Here is a 10000-nt window from a genome sequence, read left to right as displayed (position 1 = left end):
ACTTTATTAATAGATTGCAGAATGGGTACGATACAGTACAGCTCAATACACACAATTGTTAAGGGGATGCAGACCAGAGAAAGACTTTCGTCTTGTTTACATCAGGGTCCCCCATTTTCAATTCATCAGGACATATATGACATACATGACATACAGATAGTCAGTACTGCTACATCTATACATTTATGACATACCAGATTTGCAAATACAGTACTGTTTGTGATACAAAAGGAGTCAAGAAAAGGGAGTATATACATTTGACGTAGAAACTGTACATTGGAGGAGGTTGGGTGGGGGGGGGTTGGGTACATTGGGATATTGACAACCATACTGGGTAATTTACATTGGAGGTGGTTGGGGGGGGGGGGGGGGGGGGCACACTGTATAAACAAGCAAAACTGTACATTGAGGGGGGGGGAGGAGACACTGTACAAACAAACAAAATTGTACATTGGACTATTGACAAAACCATACTAGGTAAATGACTGTACATTGGAGGGGGTTGGGTTAGGATATTTACAGGGGCCAGTGTTGAATTGCAGTCTCCCGTAGGTGTCCCTTGAGAGAGGTTTTGAAAGTGGGTAGTGATCCACATTCCTTTACAGCTTTGGGTAGGGCGTTCCACATTGATGTGGCATAATTGCGAAACGTGTTTAGTCCCTTATTTGAGCCGAATCTGGGTTTAACATGATTTGTGGAGCTCCCTCTGGTGTTGTGATCGTGGTATTCACTGACCTTTGGGAAGTATTTTGACATGTACATGGGTACCTTGGTCGTGTAGTGTATCTTGTAGACCAGGCCCATTGCAAATTGCTGTACTCTGTCGTCTACTCTAAGCCATCCTAGGTTGTCAAAGTGGGCAGGGGTGAGGTGGGTTCTAGGAGTAAGGTCAAGCAGTAGTCTGACCAGTTTGTTTTGAGATGTTTGTAATTTTGTTTTTAGCGCCTTTGAGGTGCTTTGGTACCATGAGGTGCAAGCATAGTCGTAGTACCCTTGAATGAGTGCTCCTGCCAGAGTCTTCAGGGTATTCTTGTTTACCAGAGAGGAGATCCGGTTGAAGGATATTCCATGAGTCAGGAGCATCAACAGAAAAGGCAGACCTTCCAAGCCCAGAACAAGCTGTAGATTACCTTAGATAGAGGTAGGACTGGCTAGCTTAATTTAGGTGACCATACATATTGTTTATTTAGAGTCACACACCCCACACTTGCTAGCCCCCATCGGCCCCCCCCTACCTCTGATGACAACAGCCCGTCCTCTCATCCTCCTCACCCGCCCCCCGAACCAACCCCACCCCCAGAACTCCAGCCCTGACCGAACATCCGGAGTCAACCCAACACCCACCTTCATCACAACGGATCGGGTAAGAAGGCAGTTCTCCAGGGTCAAGGTGAATAAAGCCAGAGGACCAGACAACATCAACCCCAGAGTGCTGAGGGCGTGCGCTGAGGAGCTGGCGGACACATTCCAACACCTCTTCAACCTCTCACTGAGACCGAAGAAGGTTCCCCGGCTGTGGAAAACATCCCTCATCGTCCCTGTGCCCAAGAAGGGACGCCCCCCCACTCTCAATGACTACAGTATGTGTATGTATCCAAAACAGCGCTGCTAGGATCCTGATGAGAGTGCGGAAATACCACCACATCACTCCCATCCTCAAGACCCTTCACTGACTCCCTGTCTCACTCAGGATTGAGTTCAAAGTCTCCCTGCTCACCCACAAATGCCTCTACGGAAACGCCCCCCCCCCCCCCCCCCCCTATACCTCAAAGAACTCATCACCCCTCACTCCTCCTCTCGACATCTCCGCTCTGGCCAGACAAACCTCCTCCAGCGCCCGAGGACCAATCTCTGCACTATGGGAGATCGGGCTTTTTGCTCTTCCGCTCACAGTCTGTGGAATGCTCTCCCTGACTACCTGAGAGCACCACAGACTGGGGATGCTTTTAAGAAAGGCCTCAAAACTCACCTTTTTAGTAGAGCCTTCTGTTGACTTTTTATCAACATTTTAGCTCCACACATTTTATGTTCTTTTACCAATTTCTTTTATCAGTTTTATTTATTCTATGTTTCTCTATGTTATTCTATGTTTTAGTCTTGCCTATTTTTATATTCTTTCTTTCCTTTATTCTCGCTAGTTTTTAAGTTCTTTTAACTGTAGCGCTTTGAGATTTGCCCCGCAACTGTAAAGCGCATTACAAATGGAATCTATTATTATTATTACTACAGGCCGGTTGCCCTGACGGCACAGGTCATGAAGGTCTTTGAGAGGCTGGTTCTGGAGCACCTACAACCACAGGTGAGAGACTTTACGGACCCCCAGCAGTTTACATATCAGCAGAACATCGGTGTGGAGGATGCCATAATCTACATGGTCCACAAGGCCTATCTACATCTGGAGAAGCCGGGCAGCTCAGTAAGGGTAACATTCTTTGACTTTTCTAGTGCCTTCAACACTATTCAGCCTCCACTACTAGCTGAGAAGCTGTCAGTGATGGGGGTGGAGGACGACTTGGTGGCCTGGATCTTCAACTACCTCACTGGCAGACCACAGTCTGTCAAACTGCAGGGGTGCCACTCCGACGTGCTGATCTGCAACACTGGAGCCCCCCAGGGAACTGTATTGGCACCCTTTTTACTCACCCTGTACACTAACACCTCAGACTTCCGCTTCAGCTCCGGGAACTGCCATCTCCAAAAGTGCTCTGATGACTCCTCCATCGTTGGATACATCACCACGACAACGAGGAGGAGGAGGAGGAGGAGGAGGAGGAGGAGGAGGAGGAGGGGGGGGCGGGGGAGGAGGAGGAGGAGGAGGAGGAGTACAGAGCTGTGGTGGAGAGTTTCACAGAGTGGAGCAATGAAAACCACCTACAGCTCAACATCAGCAAGACGAAGGAGATGGTGGTAGACCATCAGCGGAGCAGGAGGAAAGCCCCAACTCCCATCATCATCCAGGGGGTGGAGGTGGAAAGGGTGGAGAAATACAAATTCCTGGGTGTTCTCATGAACAACAAACTGGACTGGACGGACAACACCGAGGCCCTCTACAGGAAGGGACAGAGCAGACTGTTCTTCCTGAGAGGGCTCAGGTCTTTTAATGTCTGCAGCAAACTGCTGCAGATGTTCTACCAGTCTGTGGTGGCGGGTGCCCTCTTCTTCGCTGTGGTATGCTGGGGCAACACCAACACAGACAAAATAAACAAACTGGTCAAAAAAGCAAGCTCTGTGGTGGGAGCGGGGAGGACGAGCAGGAAGCTGTATGCTATCCTTGAGAACCCCTGCCACCCCCTCCATGATGAGCTGACCGCAACGCGGTCCACGTTTAGCCACAGACTTATCCCCCCCAGACATACCACAAAGCGATTCGGGCAGTCCTTTGTGCCGGTGGCGTGCGAGAGGTGCGGTCGCACAGGGCCTCGCACCTAGGAGGCCTCGCAATTTTTTTTTTTATTAAGTATAATTATTCTTCTTTTTTAATTTTCTTTATAAAAATTTAAATATATAGAATGTTAATAATCACTTTCCATCACAGACCTAAAATCTAGTTTTGCTTACATACTAATTTAATTATTTAACATCATGATTGGACTTGTTTCTTTTTCTTTTCACCACTTTTAGCTCTATTTTAGCTCTATTTTATCCCTATGTATTTGTCCATCTTGTTTTTAACACATACTAATACGTGTATGTTATGTATTAACTGTTTTTACTGTTTTTAATTGCCGTTATGCTGTAAAGGACATCTGAATCTCCCCTCTGGGATAAATAAAGGTTTTCAATTCAATTAAGGTTAGCGTTTGGTTAAAGGTTAAAGGTAAGATTAGGTTAAGGTTAGGGTTAGGCATGTAGTTATGGTTAAGGTTAGGGGCGAGACAATCAATGTAAGGCAAAGCATTGTCCCCAAACAAGTAAACGTGTGTGTGTGTGTGTGTGTGTGTGTGTGTGTGTGTGTGTGTGTGTCTCTGTGTGTAGAGTACATCCAGCCTGTGTGTCTACCAGCGTATGGTCAGAGACTGATAGATGGACAGATGGGCACAGTCACTGGCTGGGGCAACCTGGGGTACTACCGTAAGTCCTATAGAATGTTATGGTTTACTAACCTGGGGTACTACCGTAAGTCCTGTAGAATGTTATGGTTTACTAACCTGGGGTACTACCGTAAGTCCTATAGAATGTTATGGTTTACTAACCTGGGGTGCTACCGTAAGTCCTGTAGAATGTTATGGTTTACTAACCTGGGGTACTACTGTAAGTCCTATGGAATGTTATGGTTTACTAACCTGGGGTACTACCGTAAGTCCTGTAGAATGTTATGGTTTACTAACCTGGGGTGCTACCGTAAGTCCTGTAGAATGTTATGGTTTACTAACCTGGGGTGCTACCGTAAGTCCTGTAGAATGTTATGGTTTACTAACCTGGGGTGCTACCGTAAGTCCTGTAGAATGTTATGGTTTACTAACCTGGGGTACTACTGTAAGTCCTGTAGAATGTTATGGTTTACTAACCTGGGGTACTACTGTAAGTCCTATAGAATGTTATGGTTTACTAACCTGGGGTACTACTGTAAGTCCTGTAGAATGTTATGGTTTACTAACCTGGGGTACTACTGTAAGTCCTATAGAATGTTATGGTTTACTAACCTGGGGTACTACCGTAAGTCCTGTAGAATGTTATGGTTTACTAACCTGGGGTACTACCTTTTATAGACTGTTATGGTTTAGTAATACCTTTTATAAAATGTTATGTTAGGGCTGGGCGATAAAACGATAACGATAATTATCGCAATATATTTTAATAATCGATTAATTAATTAATAATAAAAATAAATCAATAATAAAAAAAAAAAACTGCAACAGGGCAGTTTTAAAACCAGAGACAGTGGACAGACTTGTCTTTCTTGCCTGCAACTTAAAGTAATGGCTTTGCTTGTCCAAATGACAATACTGACCAAATTGAGATTTATTTTTCTCTTGTCCATTTGTTTTGTTTGCTTTCTAATGTAAAATACAGTTTGAAACCGTCTATACACAGTAGGCTATGTGTGCTAGCAGAGCTAGACTCCAGTCACGAGTCACGGTGCACATGTGCGGTGGTTTGTCCACAAAAAAAAGTGCCAAAAGATAGAAAATAAACTAGCAGAGCCAGAACTGTTCAACTCCCCTGGAGCCACAGCCAGCAGAGAAGCCGGTTTACTTTCGCTTTCAAACCAGCTGCAGCCTGAGAACTGGAGTGTGAGGGGATGTAACACTAAAGATGGCGGCAACGACAAAGAATTGCTGAAAAATAAACAAAATAAAAATCTGTTGTTTAAAAAATAAAAAATTATAATAACATTTATTTTTTAATACTTATAACAATATCGATAATTATAGATATCGAGTGATATGATATTGTTACCGGTATCGATATCATGATATCATTTTTGGCCATATCGCCCAGCCCTATGTTATGTTATACTAATACTGTGGTGATACTTTGTATAGACTGTTATGGTTTAGTAATACCTTTTATAGAATGTTATGGTATACTAATACTGTGGTGATACTTTTTATAAAATGTTATGGTTTAGTAATACTTTTTATTGTGAGGATGGGATTTGGCGGAGCCCAATAGCAGAACACAGGAGGAGAGAGAATGGAGCGTTTTAGGGTGTTTTAATATAGTTTCCCCAAGCAGACAGTTTGACAATTGGAATGTGCAACAGACAGGTACAGGAATGTTCTTGGGGTTAGGACAGGTGCACTCCTTGTGCAGTACGGGAGAATGTTCTTGAGGTTAGGACAGGTGCACTCCTTGTGCAGTACGGGAGAATGTTCTTGAGGTTAGTACAGGTGCACTCCTTGTGCAGTACGGGAGAATGTTCTTGGGGTTAGTACAGGTGCACTCCTTGTGCAGTACGGGAGAATGTTCTTGAGGTTAGGACAGGTGCACTCCTTGTGCAGTACGGGAGAATGTTCTTGGGGTTAGTACAGGTGCACTCCTTGTGCAGTACGGGAGAATGTTCTTGGGGTTAGTACAGGTGCACTCCTTGTGCAGTACGGGAGAATGTTCTTGGGGTTAGTACAGGTGCACTCCTTGTGCAGTACGGGAGAATGTTCTTGGGGTTAGGACAGGTGCACTCCTTGTGCAGTACGGGAGAATGTTCTTGAGGTTAGTACAGGTGCACTCCTTGTGCAGTACGGGAGAATGTTCTTGAGGTTAGGACAGGTGCACTCCTTGTGCAGTACGGGAGAATGTTCTAGAGGTTAGGACAGGTGCACTCCTTGTGCAGTACGGGAGAATGTTCTTGAGGTTAGGACAGGTGCACTCCTTGTGCAGAATGAGGCAGGTAGACACAGAGCTGTGTCGTGGGTGAGAGAAGGAGCACTCCTTGTGCAGCACGGGATATCCAGGTAGGAGGTGTACTGGAGCGGAGGTCCTGGGCACATGGAGAACAAAGGTTAGGTCAAGGAATATCAACAAGTACAGGTTGCAAGGCTTAGGTTCAGTCTTCGTACCTAGGAAGGTATAGTGCGGTGGCTTAGCACCAGATTTGAGAAGGATGTGGACGCGCCGGACAAAAGCACCAAATTTTTCCCACGTGTTCCTCATCATCATAGCTTTCATTTTGGGGTAGGGGCCACGTCATCATGATGGATTTCAAGATGGCCGCCATGTAAAATGAAAGCTATGGTGATGGGAAACACATGGAAAAAATTTTGTGCTTTTGTCCGGCGCGTCCACATTTTTTTGCTAAGCCACCGCACTAGTAGTTTAACACTCCCACGAAGATGGAACAGGATCTGCCAGTTGATGTACCATCTTGGTGATGAGGGGATGACAGCCGTGTTGAGTGAAGAGCTGGCAGCGTGTAAATCAGGGGATGAGAAACAGCCGTGTTGATTGATGAGCTTGGCAGCGTGTGAATCAGGGGAACGGATGCTGCCCATATATGGGTGTGAGAGGATAAGGGGTGAGTGAGGCTTCCGTCGTGAAAGTGGGGGAGGATGAGGAGGAGTGAAGAAGGCTCTCGCCGTGATTATGACATTTATAGAATGTTATGGTATACTAATACTGTGGTGATGAATGAATGAATGAATGAATGAATGAATGAATGAATGAATGAATGAATGAATTTATTCACACACACACACACACACACACACACACACACACACACACACACACACACACACACACACACACACACACACACACACACACACACACACACACGATATATTACATATACATATCTTCATGTGAAAACAACAACGACGAAATTGTGTCCATGTGCCAGGTCTCTTCTTCTTCATTCTTTTATAGAATGTTACGGTTTAGTAATAACTTTTATAGACTGTTGTGGTATAGTAATACTGTTGTGATACTTTATATAGACTGTTGTGGTATAGTAATACTGTTGTGATACTTTATATAGAATGTTGTGGTATAGTAATACTGTTGTGATACTTTATATAGAATGTTGTGGTATAGTAATACTGTTGTGATACTTTATATAGAATGTTGTGGTATAGTAATACTGTACTTTATATATATATTAGGGGTGGGAATCGCCAGAGACCTCACGATACGATACTATCGCGATACTTGCGTCACGATACGATAGTATCGCGATACTAAATATATTGCGATACACTGAAAATATTGCGATATTTTTTTTTAGTTTTCCCCCCCTCAAATTCCAGTTATTACCTTTTTTCAACTGCAAAGTAAAACTTTGTCAACATGTTTTATCTAATAAAGTTCAGTCTGTTCATCTCACTTCTCAAGCAGACGGATGTAAACACTGTAATCTGTGTTGCATGTACCTGACAAACTGAACTGTTTGTATCACAGTCATATTCCATGTGTGTGTGTGGACTACTGTACTATTACAGGTATTGAAATGAACAATGCAACTTCCTTATACATTTTTAATTTTAATATATATATTTTTTATGAATAATTAAATATCGATACTTGGCGTCCCTGTATCGATACAGTATCGCCACGCAAAGTATCGCGATACTACTACGTATCGATTCCCCCCCCCCCACCCCTAATATATATATATATTATATCAATCACGCCTTACATTGAATACAGACAAGACAGTGGCTATGTATTTTAGTAAACAAAGTAAGAAAAGTATCTACCCTGATATATCTGTAAAGGGGAAAGTGATAAAAAAAATTGAGGAATTGTAATACTTAGGAGTTATTCTTGATTCAAAACTGAGCTTTAAAAAACACATACAAAAATTGCTCATGTTTTAAAGTTTAACATTCTGAATTTCCGTCATATTCGAAATTCTTTAACAACTGAGGCTGCTAAAATTGACCTAAATGCACCTACAGGAAGATATAAAAAAAAAAAAAAAAAAATGTGGTGTTGTTGGTACATAAAAACACACACACACATACTGTACATTAATACATACATTTGTGTTGTGGGTACTTAAAAAACGCACATATACAGGTATATTTAATATGTATAGATGATTACACAAGGGACTCAGTTATTTTTACTTTGTATTTTTGAATTCTGTCTTGTATTTTAAGCATCAAGAATAGTTGAGTATGTTTGGCATTGTGCTGTGTGTATGTGCATGTTGTGTTGCATTTCTATGTGTATGTATATATTTTGAACTCTTGCACTGTTTGTATTTCATATTTTTTTGTATAGACTACAGATGGAAATGAGCTTCTGCTAAATCTGGTGCAAACATGTTTTCACGTGACAATGATTAATGTAAATGCACATTGTCTATAAATAAATAAAACAAATAAAATAAAAGATATATAGAATGTTATGGTATACATTTACATTTAGTCGTTTAGTTCTGTACAACTAGTCAGCAGGAAGAGTACAACTGTGACTTGAGTGCTTGAGTGCTACAGACTTGAGTGCATATTCGCGTAGTAGGTAATACGATAGGCAAGGTAGATTCCTTAGTAGCAGAGTGCATAATAGTAGAATGTTATGGTATAGTAATACTGGTGTGATACTTTATATAGAATATTATGATTTAGTAATACTGTGGTGATACTTTATATAGAATATTATGATTTAGTAATACTGGTGTGTGTAACGTTCTGGGTTCCTTGCTTAGGAACCCAGCTGTCATTCTGGAATGTTGTCACCTGGTGGTTGGTATTTGCATTTTGGTTGTCACGCCCCATTCCTGTTGTGTCACTGATTGGAACTTCAGCACTGGTCAATTTGCTGTCACTGTTAATTGATTGGAATGTTGTGTTTTGTGACTACTTATTCACTCTCTGTTCTGTGTGTTTTAATAAAGACACATCCTTAGAAAGAGCTACCTTATCTCCGTCTCTCCTTGTCTCCTCCACCATTGGACGCACAACCACTCACCTGCATACGTAACAGTGTGATACTTTATATAGAATATTATGATTTAGTAATACTGTGGTGATACTTTATATATACGTTTATAGTATAGTAATACTGTGGTAATATTTTATATAGAATGTTATGGTTTCTTTTTTTGTTTATTTATTTTAAACAGATCCCCATTAGCTGACGCCTTAGCGCCTTAGCTTAGAATAGAGTAAAACATGTATCATAGAAAAAAAGAAATGGAAAACAGGAGATGAAAAAACAAGAGATAAAATCCAGTTATACCAAAATAAAACAATTTATCAGGGTGTGCATGTATTCCAGCTGTGCTGAATACAAAATGTTATTGTGTGTGCAAGTGTAAATAGTGTTTAAGATTTATTTTAAAACTAGCCTTTTCTTTGATGTTCCTAACATTGTTCCAGGATACTATCGCCCTATAAAATACTGCCCTTTTCATAAAATTAGACTTAGGTTTAATCAATCCACCTCTTGCCCCTCTGGTTGAATGTGTGTGAGTACTTGCGCTGTACACAATGCAATTATACAGGAACTTTGGAGTTTGAGTTTGAGTAACTCTATGAAAATATGTAATTAAGTTAGCAGATAATCTTACCTTAACACTGAGCCATGAGAGACGTGCGTGCATGTCAACTAC

Source organism: Notolepis coatsorum (genome assembly GCF_963971535.1).
Source record: "Notolepis coatsorum genome assembly, contig: SUPER_19_unloc_2, whole genome shotgun sequence".
Lineage (NCBI taxonomy): Eukaryota > Metazoa > Chordata > Actinopteri > Aulopiformes > Paralepididae > Notolepis > Notolepis coatsorum.
This window is presented reverse-complemented; position numbering follows the sequence as displayed.